An 18410-nucleotide genomic window follows, 5' to 3' on the forward strand; every position below is an offset into this window, starting at 1 on the left:
CAAAGAGAAAGATACATTCTTAGTCCTTGGCATTGCCTCAGTCTGCTGTCTTATATGGTTACACGGCTGGGCGTTTCATGTCCCACCAGGAGCTATTTCCATGAAGTTGAATTATATGTAAAAGTCCAAGAAACTTCAGGTCATTCTGGGAACATTTCCCATGTCAAATAAAACATCATTCAATAAGTTTTAGTATTATAGATACCACATTTTTAAAGATTGATTTTATTTATGAATTTGAGTATTTGTCTGCATATATGTATGTGTACCACATGTGTGTCTGGTGCCCTGGGGAGCTGGATAGAGAAGGGCATCGGATCCCCTGGAACTGGAGTTGCAGATGCTTGTGTTGCCATGTGCTAGGAACCAAACACAGGTCCTCTGCAAGAGGAACCAGTGCTCTTATCTGCTAAGTCATCTCTCCACTTTAAATGAATGATTAGACAGATAGATGATAGATAGATAGATAGATAGATAGATAGATATAGATAGATACATACACACACACACACACACACACACACACACACACACACACACACACACATTCATACATAGAAGAGGGGTTCTCACTATGTAGTCCTTGCTGTCTTAGTACCTGCTATATAGACCTGGCTAGTCTTGAACTCACAGAAATCTACCTGCCTCTGCTTCTGCCTCCTCAGTGCTGAAAACATTTTTGGTGCTGGCAACCAAATCCAGGGCCTCATACACTCACACATAGACAAACACTCTACCACAGATTATACCCCCAGCCTTCAAAAATGTTTTAATTACAATTTTATTACCTCCCCCCCACACACGTGTGTGTGTGTGTGTGTGTGTGTGTGTGTGTGTGTGTGTGTGTGTGTGTGTGTACAGATGGTTCAGAGAATTGTTCCCCATATGGGTGCTAGTGATCAGACTCAGGTTGTTGGGGTTGGTTGAGCCATCTTGCCACTCGGTGAGTGATAAATTTAAAGGACAGATGCTACAAAGTTCTCTCTTGTCCTGTCATCCATGCTACTTCTTCCTTTACAATGTGTTCTCCCTATGAGGCTATTCAGCTACTTATGAATGGGATTTTCTAGCAATCAATCCAGTTCTGATATTTACAGACAGGGGCAAGAGCACCCCCACTTGGCCCCCTTCATGGCCTGTCCTTTTTAAAAACAAACAAACAAACAAACACAGCTGCATTGCCCTATAATTTAAAGACTCTCAAGAACATTCCTATGTTTGTAGACATCACAGAAGACACAGAAGGCTTTAGAGGCCCCTCAACCTAGGAAAACAAGCAGCAATCAAGCTTGGCCTGGAAGAATAGCCGACTTGAGTTCTAGGAACTTGTACGCAGGCTGGGGTACTGAGACTGACAGCTTCACAGTTCTGGGCACCCAAAGCATGAGCCAGAAGCTTCCAAGTGAGGGGGCCTCTTGGATTCTTGTAAGATGTTTCTCCTCTAGGACTAAAGCACAGAACTTAGGCCCCAGCACCATTTTCTGGGTCTGTGGGCAGGACTGCCTGCAAATCTTGGGCTACCAGTCTTTCAGGCAGGCCCAGGCATGGAGGTATGTCTCAACTGACAGGAAGTAGAGCTGTCTTAAGCTCTTCCCAACCCCTCTCTCTGCAACAGAGGGCACACGCTTCACAGCTTTCTTGAGTGTGTGCAAATACACCAGAGCATCCTGAACTAATTCTCTCCTGAATGGAAGGCAAGAAGCCGGTGAGATCTGATGTGAGCATGGCTGATATGCAGGTCTCGAAAGGGCCCTTTCCAACAGATGATTGCGATTCTTCCACGCTGAGTCATGACTAATCACCTACAGGCTCTCGCCAAAACACTCAGAGGGACTCAGGAGCTTAATGGATTTTATTTTCATTTTTATGAAGCAATGAAATGAGTTTTTATTCATTAAAATCCTAAAACAGTTTTTAATTCTGTGGGGATAATTTAGAAATCGTTGTGAAATGTAATTGATTTTTATAAACATGTCTGCAGTATACTTTGCACTAATAATCATTCACATTGTAATTTGGGGAGGATGTGTGTGCTTTCCAAGTCTTTGTCGAACAAAGTGCTACCTAACATTTTCTAAAGAGCACAACTATTTCTTCTGTTAATGAAATGAAGTCTTTTCAAAATGGGGACAGAGGAAAGTTGGTCAAAAGATTCTTTCTGCAAAGAAAGGTGAACTTGACCTACTGTGGTTGATATCATATCTCTCCTGCAACATTGTTTAGCAAGAGTGGTGGTTCTCAACCTTTCTAATGCTGTGACCCTTTAAAACAGTTTCTCATGTTGTGGTGACCCCCAAACATAAAACTATTCCTGATGGGGGAGGTCCTTCTGTGTATATGTTTGTCTTATTAGTTAATAAATAAAACATTGTTGGCCAATAGAGAAGGAAGATAGGCGGGACCAGGACAGAAGGAGGATTCTGGGAAATGTAGTAAAGACAGGAGTTGCCATGTGATCCTGGCAAGAGAGGACAGGTGCCAGCGTCCTTGGTAAGGTAAGTCTTTATAAAATATATAGATTAATGGTTGTGGTTGATACTTAGGACAGAGCTAGCAAATGAGAAATCCTAGTCATTGGCCAGCAGTATTGTAATTAATATAAGACTCTCTGTGTTGTTTTGGGGCCCTAGTGTGGTGGTGGAACTCAGGCAGCTGGTGGAAAGAGTTATTGTTACATATTCCCATTGCTACTTCATAACTGTAGTATTTCTACTATTATGAATCATAATGTAAACATCTGATATTTCTGATGGTTATTAGGCAACCCCAGTAAAAGAGTTGAGCCCCCACAGGTTGAAAACTGCTGAGCAAAAGGAAAAGAACTTGTTTCTGCTGCCTCTAAAACTTCCTTGGATTGGCTCTGGACTCACATACACGAGTTTGAAAGGGGTGTTTGGGATAGTAGTTTGTGCTTTGTGGAGTTAAGCACATCTGTGTCATGGTCTATACGCACTAGAGTCTTTCCTAGGAAAAAGCTTCTGCTTTGACCACACTCTCTGCTATTGAGTATCATCCAGGGTAGGGTGTTTGTGCATCCTTGGAGAAGGATTAGCTTCTCAGACACACCAGCCATAATCAACAAGGCCATCATCTCTTCTCAGAGGTCTTCCCTTCTCCTTTATAAGCATCCTCATTTGGACCTGGTCTTCATCTACAGAGTTCAGAACACAAGATCCTGTATGGTTCATCCTTCAAAAACAGGAAAGGGTTTCCCTCTTCCTCTTTCTCTTCTCTCTCTTCCTCTCTGTCTCTATCTCTCATTGTGTTTTCATTTGTGATTTAATGTCATGCTATTTGGGCAACAAGAGCGTTCAAAAGCTGAGTATATATAGGCTTTCCTCTGGCCCTCCATACCTGCCCATGGCACTGGTGGATGGGTTATGAGCACTGGTTTTTGGATCTCCCTGTGTACCTTTGTCCGGGAAGCTTTCTACCTGGTGAAACAACTGTATTCTTTGAAAGGGAACAGGAAGCTGATAACCTTGTGGGGGTGCATGAGCAAGTCCCCTCTCCCCACATACTCCAAGATCTGATGTCCCTCTGGACTTTATTTAACAAAAATGTTAATGCAAGGATCGAATTATGAAGACAGTAATGAGGCAACTACAGAACATGGGGCCCCAAGCCGAGCCCTTTTAGAGCCAGCGTGTATTGGGCATGTTGGTGCTGCTGGCCTGGCTTCACTCCCTGTAGCTTCTGAAGATCCTCATTGAGGGTGAGGATGGCAAGCGCACATTCACTAAAAGCAGTTTTTTGACCTTACACTTCCACATCTCCTCTCTCAACAGGGTTTCTGGTAACCCTGGATGGCCTTGAACTCATCACATAGCCAAGGCTGGCCTTGAACTCTGATTCTCCTGCTGCTAATCCCAAAGTACTAAGATGACGGGTGCATATCACCTCCCTAGCTTGGAGGGCAGTCAGTTCTTCAGCTCAAGTTATTTAGGATTCAACTTGTTATTCTAGACCATTTGGGTGGGGAGCCATTTTCCCTATTACTAACTGACAGCACAAACTGTATAGGAAGTGGAAGGCCAGCTGTGTCATTCACCTGCCCCAACCTCACTCCTGAGAGGTAGGTGGCCCTCGAACAAGGTCTCCATCACTTCTGTGTTATGTGCGATATTGATCACTCTGGTTTCTTTCTTTTCTGTCCTTGGTGCTCACGGGGGACACTGGGGTGACAGTTGCCCAGTTACCTGAATTGCCTACCAGATGACCAACTCTGTCTCTGTGTCAACATGGCAAAGCTGAAGGATGGGAGTGGAGAATCACATTCCCAGATTAACCCTGAATTTATACTGGCCCCCATGCCACAAACCACCTGAAGTAAAATCCTTTTAGAGACACAGGTGTATTTTGCTTTCCTGTTCATCCACCCCCTTAATTTATTTGTTATTTTCTATTTTCTATTGACTTCTATCAGTATCTTCTTTCTTTCCATTTATTTATTTATTTGTATGCATGTCCATCCATTGGTGCACACATATGTATGAAGATACACTGTTGAGGAATATTTGTTTACACTGTATGAAGATATGTCACTGTGACTGATTTAATAAAGAGCTGAATGGCCAATAATTAGGCAGGAAAGAATAGGCGGGACTTCCGGGCATCTAAGTGCACAGAAGATGGCAGGGAGACACTGAAGAAGTTGGACATACAGTACATAGGAGAGGTAACGTGGCAAAATGTAGGTTAATAAAAACAGGTCAATTTAAGTTATAAGAGCTAGTTGGGAAAAAAGCCTAAGCTAAGGCCTAGCTTTCATAATTAATAATAAGTCTCCATGTCCTTTTGGGGGGCTGGCAGCTGAAAAGAAAGTTCAACAAGAAAGTCTACTACAATGCATGCCCTTGGGTGCACTCCCACGGAGGACAGAAGTAGATATCAGATATCCAGTTCTATCATTCTCTTCTTCAGTCTTTTGAGACAGGGTCTTTCATTAAACTTGGAGCTAGGCTAGGCTGGCAGTAATCAAACCGGGATCCTCTGTCTCCAACTGCTCTCACTACCTGGGTTACAGGAGTATGTGACCATACCCTGCCTTTTACATGAGTGCTCGGGATTTGAGCTCAGGTTCTCATGCTTATAAAGCAAGCACTTTTAGCCACTGAACCACCTCTCCAGACCCTGGATCACCATTTTCTAGCTTTAGTTACATGAAATTCCCACTCCATAAGTTCATGGCACATCGCTATTTTCTGCGTTTTTGAAACAATATTGTTTTTTCTTATAGAAAAGTCAAGCATGGTCAACAAGGCAAAAGTTTAGAACATAGGCAACAGTGACAGCCCTTTAGCACTGTAGTGCATGCAGGTTGGCCTTACATAATGGCTGTGGTATGGTGCATGCAGGTTGGACTGACATACATGGCTATGGTGTAGAGTTTGTAGGTTGGTCTTACATACATGGCTGTGGTGTAGCGTGTGCAGGTTGGTCTTACATACGTGGCTGTGGTTCATATTGAGATACTGTAAATGTGCATCACTTTAAAACATTTTTATCAAGTCCATGAAATATCACAGATACTCTTCATGCTATCATGAATTCAAGACATGTGAATGCTTTTGCATATACTTGGAAAATAAACTTCTAAGGCCCCTTGCTCTCAGATCCCAATTCACAAATCTTAGATTGGGACTTTTCTGAAGCACTAGAGGTGACTCAGCCTGCAATTCATTTCAGGGCTTGTTACCACCCATCCAGAATGTGACTTTTGATCTCTGCATCTTTTTCAGTTGTACTGATAGACAGGTCAGTTTATTAAGACAGTGTCACATCAGCAAGCAAACCTTTAATATATTGTTCTGGACATCTCTAATTCAACTCTGCACACTGGAGTTACCAAGCCAAAGAACTTTCAAACCCGAATAAAGTGAATGCTATTTGAAGTAGAAAAGTAAATTCATAAGCGATACACTTCTTTGCTGATTGGATGCAACAAGTGCAGTTACTGGGATTGTCATCTGCCTGGGACAGTGGTCCCCACTTTCTTCTGTGCATCAGAACCACTGACAGGGCTTGTTAAAGACAGGCTGCCACCTCCTGCCTCCTTCTCTCCACATCCCAATTCTCTGGGTCTGTGATGGGGCTGCAATCTGCCTGTATTATGAACGCCTGTGTGATGCTGGTCCGGGTCACAGTTCAGAAACCACATCACTTGTCATTACTTTAGAAGTCTCTGTAAGCTAGTACATCTTATGACAGTACAAGAGTGTGATACAGAGAGAGTCTGGGGTCACAGATGTAATGACTACAGAGCTGGGAGTTCATTCAAGGTGTGACAAGGCTGATGGTTTCCCATAAGGCAACCATGTTTCTTCATTTCTCTGCCCACAAATTCAACATTCCAGAGCTTCTCAGCTCAGGGGGAAGAAAAAGTCATTTAGTCTGAGTGGTCGTGGCCTGAGAACATGGCTTCAGATGGTTCTGAATAACATGGTCCACCATGGAGGCAACTGCATGAGCTTTTATAGCCTTAAAAGTGAAGGAAGTTATAAATTAAGGAACCAAATACCCTGCAGATGGGCTGGCTGCAGAAATGCAGGACGGGCTGCTACACTGTCCCAGTGTACTCTGGGGACATTCTCAGCTTTCAGGTGACAGTTAGTGTTCTGTTAACATATTCTAAGAGTTTTGTCTGTCAGTTAAAGGTCAGACATAAAGGTGTATGATAAGTGGCCGATGGAGGGGTGGGGGTGGGATAAAGATAGCCCAAGATGACTTGGTTCTGAATATGCAAACTTCTAACTTGTTACAATGACATTGATCAGGCCATCGGCCTTGTAGAATCCCTAACACAGATGTGGCTTTGGGTAGGAGTGGAGATGGACAGGCAGACTTCAGTTTAACAGCTATCTTTACAGCAAACATCTTCCTTGAGATTCCTACCCTACTTCCATCCCTGTTAAAAGGAGATACACCAGGGAAGTGAGATACACCAGGGAGGCGAGCAACCGGGAAGTGTTCAGTGGTGAAGTTCACTAGGAGAAACTGGCTCATGGAGTTACACTCCCTACTTCCCATTCACAGGAGGGAGGATGGGGCTGCTTCCTGTGGCTTTGGGACAAGTGGATTTCAAAGAATCTCTTCTCATCAGATATTGCAAATACAACAAACATTTCTTGGAAAAGAGCTCTTCCTTCTCCGAAGACCACCAGCAGGGTTCTTCATAGGATGCTTCACTAACCTGTTTATTCAGCGAACTCAGAAAGCAAATTGCACCAGGGGCCAAATAATAAACCTTCCTGCTCAACCGGCTGGATAATAACACCCAGCATAGAGGAGAGGTGAACATTTGGCCACCCACACCTCAAATCACCAAATGATTCAGACACATTTCATGAATAAAGCAATCCTGAGACCTGATTATGTCAATTTTACCTGTTTATGATGCATGCCCAGGCTCTTGTCTCCCTGCTGTCTTCTCCACGTGCCATCCATTTACCTATATTATTATAATTCAGTCTCCATTTATTGGTCCTGTGAGCAGAGGATTCTGGTCTATCAGGCATCTAGGAGGAGTGGCACCGCTCCCTTCAGGCATGGTTTGGGACTGAGAACCCAGTGTTAGGAGATGAGGGACCATTCTTATCTTCAATTTTATAATTGAAATGCATGCCTTCCAACCATGTTAAGTATGAATTTAGTGTGGGATGTCATTTAAGACAAGACCAGGGGACACATTCCAAGAGCTATTTTGTCCAAAGACATTAAGGAGACACATACAGTCTGTAGTCCTACTAATAATCCCCTGACTGGGTAAAGGAAGGGCTTAAGTTACCAAAGAAAGAGTGTTCACAAATTGGCTTGCTCCAGGGGCCAAGAACTGGCTATTTTGGTTGCAGAGTGAGTGTGGCAATTCACATTGACAGAGGAAGGAACACCCAATGATATGAGGAATTCACTGTGGTGAAGAGTTAACATTCAGGCCGAAGGCTTGTCCCTTAGGAGAGCTGAGGCAAGGCAGCTCTGGGTAAGCTGCTAGACTAGGTCTCTGGTGTGGGCATCTTCTGCTCCCTATCTGCTTGTGTCCCTATCTGCTCCCTCCCTCTCTAATGAATGACCATAAAGAGGGAACTGGGGACACCAAAACCAGAGGGATATCTGATGGCAGGTGGAGGAGGCTGGCATGTGTTGGGTGAGGCCCAGTACCTTCTTTGGGGTCAAAGCCTTTAACTTCCACAATGCAGAGTTTCATCTAAACCCAGAAATTCATCATTCAGGCATTTGCAGAATTGGTTAAAACATCAGCATGCCATCCCATCAGACCTTGTTAACTGGAATTCAGTCAGCCAGAGCTGATCTGAAAATTCCGTTTTTTAGAAAGCATGGGGGAAATTGTCTGAAACAGATCCATATTGATGAGTTAGATTTAAAATAGAACAATTCCAGGATATAGCTGATTCAGTATAAATCCTATGCAAGGCATTTGGGGCAGTAATTATTAACTATAATGTTTTTGTAAGAGATCCTGTCATCAATCTGTGTGTGTGTGGGGGGGCAGGGTGTGGAATGCCTGTAATCCCAGCTCCTGGGGAGGTTGAAGCAAGACGATTGCTATAATTGTGGCGTTACAGGCCAGCCTTTGTTACATAGCAAGACCCTGTCTCAAAAATCAAAACAAATTCTTATGTCAGAAGGAGATACCCTTATTAGTCTGCTGGTATATATTTCAAAAATATTGCCAGCAGTGAAGACCAATAGGGTGGGTGTGAGTCGATGTGGAAACATTGACTGAGGAGATTTGCAATGTAACCTCCACAGATAAAGGGGACTGACTGCTCTACAGCCTTAAAATCCCCACATCCTACTCTTTTTTGGTCTTTCTTTCTTTCTTTCTTTCTTTCTTTCTTTCTTCCTTTCTTTCTTTCATTTTTAAGATGGAATCTCAGGAAATCCAGTCCAGTTTCAAAACTATATAGCTGAGGATTACCTCAAACACTCCACCCCTAAGTGTTGGGGCCACAGGCATGTGCTATAAGCTCTAGATAATCTTTAGTCACTTGGTTACTGTTGTTCTCTTGGGATGACATCTCACCCTGTAGCCCAGGCTCACCTCAAACTTACAGCAACCCTCCTACTTGGGGCATGCACCACTATGAAGTGATAAATGTTCATAAGCCTCTGATGCCTCTGCAAGTTAAATTTCTTCGGAATCATCACAGTCATATTTTCCAGTAGTCAAGCTTATTTGAGTTAGAGAAAGCATGAAGAGTAATGTCTAACATATGGGTCCTCTGCTTCCAATTCTAGCCAGCCACATGTCCCTGGGCCAATCTCTTCTCTCTTGGAGTTCTCTGTGAAATGTCAAGGCAAGCACCCAGGTTAGGGAGCTACAATGACTGGGGGCTGGGGAGGGGGCGCCCCCCCCCCCCCCCGGCAAAACAAACAGAAACCAAAAAACACTACATTCTTGATGGGCTTTTCATGGAGGCTGTCACTGACAAGGCATCAAATAAGTCTCAGCTATGAGATTAAATTCCCTTTCAAGAATCCGTGCCCATTCTGTGGACCTCTTAATTCAATAAAAACTGTTGACTGTTTATAAGTGCATGGGTTTTTAACACTATACAATTCAGCATCCAATACCAAAAACATCTAGCTATTGAGAACATTAGGCATTGAACGAGACAAAGTTCCACACAGCCTCATAATTGAAAGGCCAGCATAGAAAGGCCTCAAGTAACTTTGTCAAAAGGCTCAATCATCTCTCACAAATGGAACTGATTTAAAGTGTCCATTGTGTAGAGGTATAGAGGTTATCTGCATGCAACATGGAAAATTGAGACAGTACAGAAAGACACAAATGGAGAAGGGAAACGTTTCACCTTTGACTAGCCCATCTCCTCCTTCCTCCATCCTTCTAGAATTTTTAATGGATACAGAAGAACATAGACATGTATTTGTTTTGCAAATGGAATAACACCATAGCCATTCTTTTTCATCTAGTTTGTTTGTTTTAGCTTTTGTTTTCAAGACAGGGTATCCCTTTGTAGCCCAGGCTATTGTCAAACTTGTAATCCTCCTGCTCTAGTCTCCTGAGTGCTCAGATTGATGGCCTGGCTTCCATGTAGACATTTTTAACTTAAAAAAAAATCTGTCTTGAGGATATTCCTGTATATTTAAAAGACAGATGGTATTCTGTTAGACAAAGTTTCATGATGCCTTGATAAACTCTATTGGCATGCTAGGACAAAATACCCAAACTTAGTGACCTGAGAAGTGATAACCATCTATTTTGGGAAGTTCTAGAGGCTGGGAGGTCTAAGACCAAGGTGCTGGAAGACTCTAGATTTGGTGACTGCCCTGTCCCAGAGCTGATACCTTCTTACTATGACTTGACATGGCTAAAGGATGACAGATCTCAGCCCACAAGGGCTCTATCCTCCTGACCTTATCCCTTGCCAAGGTTTCACATCCTAACATCATCACCTTAGGGTTAGGATTTCAACATACAGATGTTGGGAGATGAGGATGGAAACTCAATCTGTTGCAACTGATAACCTCTCAGTTGATGAGCAACAAGTAGGGATCTCTTATTAAGGTTGTCTAGCAATAATGTTTATTCTCAAGGAACACTAAACCATAAGTTTCTAAATGTCCAGGTTCCTGAAATATTGACATAAAAATGTGGTTATTCATAATTCTTCACTTGTACTTGTTATTGTGAGGAGCTGAGGAAGCCCTGAATGAATGTGTAAAGAGCAAATGAAGTCTTGAATGGATGTGTATTGTTTGACACGAGCACATCCATGACAAGAACCTGAATGCCTCAGGCATATGGGAGTACAGCAACCTTTCCTGGGGTAAGGTTCATAAGGATGGCAAAGCCTTCCTGTGGTCCAATGGTAAATGTTGACAGTGTGTACAAGTGGTTGCAAATGATTGGCAAATGTATGCGAGAATGAGCAACTGCAGTTTCTTCCTTCTGGATGTCTACAGCCTGAGACTATTCCCCTAAAGACACCTACTGAGATGAGATATCTCCTCCCCTCTGTGCTGGACATAACAGAAGCTGAGAGGTTCTTGTTTGTTGTTATATAGTTGATGCAATTCTGTCAGAGTGTGTATAACCCATCTGATGGAGCTTTTCTGTACGTGTGTCTGTCTGCCCATTCTTTCTTCATTCTCTCAACACCCCTGGTCAGGTCAAGTCCAACATCACACAGGACTTGGCAATTATTCCCTATTTTGGAGGCAACTGTTGATCCTTTTGGAGTTTTGTTTTATTTATCAGTAGGGCCTCATGTAGCCCAGGTTGCCTTGAACTCTTGATCCTCCTGCCTCCACCTCAAAGCCCTTGGATTATAGGCCTAAGTGGCTCAGCCAGTTCCACACACATTGTCATTTCCCCTCAAGAACTATTTCTCAAACAAGGAAATAGTTTTCATCAGCTCATTTCAGGCCTTCACCCTATCTATAGTGAACCTGTGTCCATAAGAAGCCTAGCCCAGAGTTGGAAACAGAAGGGAAATGAAATCCTCTTTGAAAAATAGCAGCTTGTTCATTAATTGTTTAGGAACAAGCAAAGCATAAATCCCAGGCCTCTTCCTGAAGCCTTGCCTCCTTCACTGTGGTCAAGGTCCCCTCAAATAGCATGTTGGGGTTCTTGTACTTTCTCTGGGCTCTCCTATAGCCAGCTTTCAGCCTCTATCAGTGCTTCACACTGGAAGATGCAAGTGAAAACCCAGAGCTCAATGGAATCTTTTATTTATTTATATATTTTTTCCTGCCAAGAGTGACAGTGATAGCTGGAACTTTTGATAGATGGGCTAAGGTTCCGGTATCTGGTGTCCAGTCTCTGGATTTGGGCCTGAGCTGTCTCTTCCTGGTAGCTACAGCCATGGCAGAAGATGTGGCCATGGAGACTTCCCCAGGACAGCCCTAGGGTGCTGAAAGGCCTCCAGCCTGGCTCCCTGGATCTCTGGCCCCAGTTCTGACACAGTCTCATTCTTGTGTGGCCTAAATTAGCAGTTGTCTTAACTTCCCTGTTGCCAAACTTCTTCTGCTTGCTTCCTCATGTCAACCTCTGGAAACCTGGTTTGCCAGTTGCTCAGGCTTAGCCTTGTTGTCCTCTAAATTCCTTTCAATATTAGCATGGCTGGTCCTTGTGCATATGTTCTTGGATTCCATAGCCTCTTCTACAGCTACTAGAGTTATCTTCTGTAATGTAGTTCAAATGATGTCACCCCTCAGAAGCTTCTGACTAGTAAAGCCCAACCCTGTGGTAGTCTTCAAGACTGCATAGGCTGCTCTCTCCCTATTCCTCCCCCACTTTATAGAATAGACTTCCTGTCCTTCACTCACCACTCTCTACACATACTAGCCTTGGATCCACAATATCCCAAAGACTCCCTGAGACACACCAAACACCCAACTGCCACTTGATGGTCTCAGAACACTCCTGTCTCTGCACATTGGGGGTCTTCTCTTGGATCTTTTGTATACAGGATACTCCCCACTTGAAGACACCCCCCATCAACCCTGCAGTGCCAGTCCCCTGCTTCCTTGAATGTCCCAGTCTCCTTACCACACACATCCTAAATCCTTATCCCTCTTACTTTGTGCTATTTTTCATCTCTTAACCTCCAACATATACTTTTTAAAAAACTTGTTTATTTTCTCTCTCTCCCCTCTCAAACATATAAGCCCCATAACAATAGGGAATGTCTGATTCTTACTTTATCTTCAGGTCTAGAAGGTTTCCAACTTACAGTCAGAACTCAATATTGAATAATTAAATGGATGAATGAATGGATGAGGATATATCTACATCATCTATCTGTCTATTATCTATTTATCTACCAACATATATATACATATCTATCTATCTATCTATCTATCTATCTATCTATCTTTTATCTGCATATATGGCTTTATCTACTCAAAGAGTTTATAAAGAGTACATTACTAGTCACTCAAAAAAAAATACTCTGAAGGCAGCAAGCTCAGTGGAAGTCACTCAGAATTGTTGAAGGAAATGAAGGGTTTCATAAATATGCTTCATTTTAATTAACAACAACAACAACAAAAATCCTCTAAGATGTGTTGTGGGAATTTGTTCTGATAGCCAATTGTATTGGGGTGGCTTGACCCAATGGGTGTGGTTTTCTCTGGGGATACATGACCCATAAGAACCGAGGGCAAGGGGTCTCTCTCTTGGACCATGGATGAGCTGGCAAGAAGCCAGGGTTTGGAGCTTCCCCATCGTAATTTGGGAGGTTACCACAGGCAGTGGCAGAGAGCTGGTCTCCTAGTGGGAACAGCCGAGCAACTAGTGACATGACCTGGATTCCTCATTCTATCTTGTAATCACTGTATACAGATTTTGATTAATACAAGATAACACAATTTTCAGACTTCCCTCTTTAAAGACACACTAGGAATTGAGTGTGGCTTGTATATTTAAATCTTTTTTTATTAATTCTCTGAGAATTTCATTCCAGTGTATCTCAACCATATTCACCCTAATTCCTCCCCTTAACTTGTCCCACATTCGTCCCCAACTCCACAACCCCCACCCCTACTAATCAGCACACACATGCTGTAACTTAAATGATATGTATGTGCTGTTCTGCTCTACACAAATATGTTAATGCTTTACTTTAAGAATAATATGTGATATGGGCATGATGTTACATGCTTTTAAACCTGTGTTGAGGAAGCATTAACAGCTGGGTCTGCATGATTTCCAGGCCAGCCTAGTCTACACAGAGACAAAATTTTAGCAATTTAGATTTTTTTTTTTAAATTCTAGAATCAGGCAACTCATCATTCCATAAAGCAGAAGGAATGTTCGGGTAGGCTGAGCAGGGAGGGCAGCTTCGTGACAGAGAAGAGCTGAAGAAAGCAGAAACAAAGAACAGAAGGTGGGCTGGTTATCTCAAAAGTGCTTGTCAGAGAAGGCGAGACAGGATAATGGAGAAGTCCTTAATTACTTCAGGTGTTTTTCTGTAAGAGTTTAAAAAAATGTAAGGATGAAGGCAGAGGAAACTTAATTTTTACCGCAAGTGGCCTCTGTGAAAAATCCATCTTTCTTTCATTCTTCTGAGGAAGGTCAGATAGCAATGGAATTCCAGTCTGGAATTGTGGCCCCGTGTGATTCCATTTTGGGTATTAGTTTTTCTTCTAGGGTCTCATGTAGGACTTTGGTAAAACAAAACGAAGCAGAATAATGTTTCTGTAGTTTTTATTTAACACAAATACATCTCAAAAATGGTGTGGCATATTCCATCGTAACAATAACCATCATCACTCAGGTTTCAGTCACCAATTGGAGCTCATACCTGAGTCAACAGTAAGGGATGATGCATTTTGTCAGGGATGCTGTTGTCAAACATGTGAAGGGACACATAGCTATCTATCACTTTGGTCTCCCTGCTTCCAGTTTTCCAAATGCCAGCTTTTGGTTTGCACTATTCTAGTTATTAGAAAGAGCTATGACTTCAGTTATGCTTATAAGAGGTCAAAGAAAATTTCAGGATGATTTCTTCCTACCAAATATTGACCAATTAAGTCATTTTTTTTACTTAATATATAGTTGATTTATATAAAAAAGTGTCTGGGATCTGTGTCCTGGTTAGCTTTAACTGTCAACTTGACACAGCCAAGAATCATAGGACAGACTTGATTGAGGAATTGCATAGATGAGAATTGCCTGTGGACATCTGTGAGTCATTGTTTTGATCATTACATTGATGAAGGAGGGTCCAGCCTACTGGGCACCATCCCTACACAGATGCTTCTGGCAGGTTTATAAGAAAACAAGCTGAATATGAGCTGGCTTTCAGGTGAGCTGTCAAAGAGCATCCTCCATGGTTCCTGTTGTACTTTCAGGCTCTGAAATGAATTCCTGGGTTAGAGGTAATGAAGTGCAAATAGTAAGCAGGCCTGCCTTCAATTTCTTGCCTTGAGCTTCGTCCTTGATGAGTTATGACCTGGAAGTTTCTACTTTGAGTAACTATGAAATTTTTCTTAAGTAGATGAGGGACTTTGATTTCTAAAGGTATTCTGTGTTTCATTTCTGCAATGTGTGAAAAAATAACAGTGCCTGATGTGGGTACTCTCTTAGAAGGAGTCTCAAAGCAGAGTTTATGTTCTTAGAAAGAAAGGACACAGTACATATAGAGCCTGGTTAACACCCACCGTGAGAGTATACTCTATGTAGCTTCATAGGCAGCACATCATGGAAAGATGGGCCATAGAGAGTAATTGGTGTGGGAAGCACATGAGGAGGGAAATTTGAGACATGTTTTGACCTTTCTTCTTAGGTGCTGAATATAATAACATTCCCAGAGCCCCTGATCCTGGGAGAGCAGTGTTGGCAGCGTTGTAAGGAAGAGACCAGCAAGGCAGGAGGACATAGTTCCAAGTACTGGGGATTTGCTTGCTTTCCATGGACTCCTATCTTGCGACATCTTTCGTATGACAGAGACATGGATTTGTTTCTTTGGTAAGACACAACTAGTCTGAATGCTTCTATTATGGGCATCCCTTATGCATGAATATCTTTGATTTGAAACATTGTGGGTGTTTCTTTTCTTCACTTAGCCAATGACATGAAGGAGCAAGAATTGCCATTCCCATTTTTTAGTTATACAGACTGGCCTTTTATAAAACTAATTGATTTTTGTGTGGTCAAATCATTAGGAAATAGAGAATTCATAAAAATGTGAAGTTTAGTGTCTTTATATGGCAAACCATACATGAGCTCACACTAATATACACATACATACAGTGTCCTTAGGAAGTAGACAGACCCAAATTTAATTTTTTCTGTCTGTTTTGTTGTTCCAGGTCAATTTCCTGCCTTTTCTGATTTGAATGCTTTGTCTGAAAGGTAGATATTTCTAAGGAACTGAAAACTTCCAAAGGAGTTAATGACTGAGGTCTTGATGTAGGGTGTGGGCACATATAGTAAGTGGAGTTCCATGCTAATTCTTCAAAAATTGCTCAGATATGGGAATAAAGGAATGGAGCATAGAGATGAAAAATGTGCTTCACCTTGAAGTTTTATGTGTCTAGAAAGAACTTGAAATAATTTTGCTTACTTATTTATTTTTAATTAACTAATTAATTATCTGTAGCTCAGGCTAACCTAGAACTCACTATGCTGGCCAGGTTAGTCTTGAAATCACAGCAATCTTCCTATCTTCTCTTAGAAAGTAATGGAATTACAGGAATAAGCCATCACATCTTGGTGACATTTTGGTCTGTTCCTTATTAAAAAAAAAAAAAAAAAAAAAGATTAGTGAACACAGTCGACCAAGTTCTTGTTCTTGGGTTATTTGAAAATCTTAAAGTTATTTCTCCACATGTATACTTGAAGGAAATGTAAGAGAGAAAAAATTACTGTGTTTTCAAGTATCCCAGGAAGCAGAGGAAGAGGTAAGAGTAGCCATTCTATAGCAAATTTTGAAATTTTGTAACATATAGAAAAGGGGCTACTGTAATCTCTAGGTTTTCTCAAGCACTTTTGGAATTCTCTTTGTAAATATGTGGCCCCATGGGCTGGAGTGGTGGCTCAGAGGTTAAGAGAACTGGCTGCTCTTCCAAAGGTCTTGAGTTCAATTCCCAGCAACCACATGATGGCACACAACCATCCATAATGAGATCTGGTGCCCTCTTCTGGTCTGCAGGGATACATGAAGACAGAACACTGTATACATAATAAATAAATAAATAAATAAATAAATAAATAAATAAATAAATATCAAAAAAAAAAGATTTAAAAAAAATATGTGGCCCCAACTGGGTGCTATGTAATAGGACTTCAAGGGTGCCCATGAACTTCTCGGTGGGTTGAGATTCATGAATTTCTTGACTGGACACATTATTAGTCAGGATCAGTAAGACTTACACATAAACAGAACAGCGTGAGATGTGGTCCATATCCTGACGTATGTTTGATGCCATCCAAATCACAAGCAGGTGAAGAGACAGAATAACAACATGAATCAGAGTGTGTTGCATGGCAGGGGTAGGGGAGGGGGGCAGGTGGACACATTTCTAATGCGTCAGTAATGGGAAGTACGCTTTGGTTTGTCTTCCCCTTTCCAGACTCAAGTAGAAAAAGTCAAGGGTGACTTCATTCTTACTCAGAGCAGTTGACTAGGTCAAATAACCGAAGCTTTCTCTCTGCCAGTCTGAGGCCCTATTTGTTTGTTGGAAAGGACTCTGGTAATTCAGCAGAATGTCTACTATCTCCCCTGACATAGCAGGAGAATCCACTGTGACAGCTGCTGCAATGGCTGCCCCTCAGCCTGCTCTTGTCTGACATTTCTAAGGCAGCATCTGATTACAGCTAGCAACTTGAAATTAAGGGCACGGAGATGAAATTACCAGTAGACAGGGACTGAGCAAGGCAGTGAGGCAGTCTGAAGTGTGTTCCTCTTTCAGGCTCCGAAGAACAGGCAAATAATCCCACTGATGAGCAGCTGTGTCTTGTGGGTATGACAGGCATTCAGAACTGGCCAGGTCAGCAAAGACTACACACGGTGTCAACCTGTGGGATTCCTCTGAAGTGCCCCAAAATGTTGAGAATACTTAAGCTCATAAGAAAGTCTATGAAAAAACAAAATGGGAGATGCAAAGCCTCTATTTACCTGCTATTTGGGGAAGTTTCAGATATAAGTCATTGGTCTCTACCCATGACTCAACTGCATCACAGTTCAGAAGTTTCTCAGTGTTGGTTTTTAAAGTTCTATTTATTTCTACTTGCATTTCCTTCTCCATCCTCTTCATTATGATTCATAACCAAATTGTTAGCGATTGTTCCTCCAGATATGTTGAGTAAATTTCAAGGTTTCCTGATGAAGTCTTCAAGCCTAGAGAAAAGATATAATAGTGACAATACATGAACACAGTAAATACGTACACATGTCTTGTAACTTACAAAGCACTTTTTTTCCAAAAGGAAAGAAAGGCTATGGGCACATTTATTCTACTTGATTCATGGTATAAATTAGATCTATGTAGATAGAATACAAGAGCTCATGCTTGGAGCAAAACCCTCCTGAGTGTAACAGCTGATATCTGAACTGTAAGATTTTGAGGAAAAGGTGAACTCTCTATTGAAACTTGGCAAAGTGTTTTACCTGGACTATACTTCACACTTAACCACAACGTGCTCATGTAACTTCTTGACATACAGAGTAGGCTCTCAACATCCACTTAAACATGCTTTTAAGTGGAAGGTCATAGCCCCTGTCACACCTGGGCACATCTGAAGATGGGCTCTTTACTTACAAAGTACTTTCACACAATACACTCACAGTTTATCCTGGGCACATCAGTGATGGCCAACACCTCCTTCTCTTTCCTGAAGTTTCTTTATGTAAAATCTCTGAGAGCTGAGATTTTACATCACTAGAGGTGGAGAAAGGCAAGTGAGAAACATTAGGCTG

At 42.0% G+C, this 18410-nt stretch overlaps 1 long non-coding RNA gene across 2 annotated transcripts in view; it reads left to right on the forward strand.

Moving 5' to 3' along the window:
* Positions 1-2415: 2415 nt before the first annotated feature.
* LOC103162492 overlaps positions 2416-18410 on the forward strand; it is a 54849-nt gene continuing 38854 nt past the window's right edge. For both annotated transcript variants that reach the window (XR_004768459.1, XR_003482603.2), the window contains exons 1-2: positions 2416-2495; positions 15276-15457. This is a non-coding gene — a long non-coding RNA (uncharacterized LOC103162492). The remainder of the gene's footprint in view (positions 2496-15275; positions 15458-18410) is intronic.

The sequence above is a fragment of the Cricetulus griseus genome, chromosome 2 (assembly GCF_003668045.3).
Source record: "Cricetulus griseus strain 17A/GY chromosome 2, alternate assembly CriGri-PICRH-1.0, whole genome shotgun sequence".
Classification (NCBI taxonomy): Eukaryota; Metazoa; Chordata; class Mammalia; order Rodentia; family Cricetidae; genus Cricetulus; species Cricetulus griseus.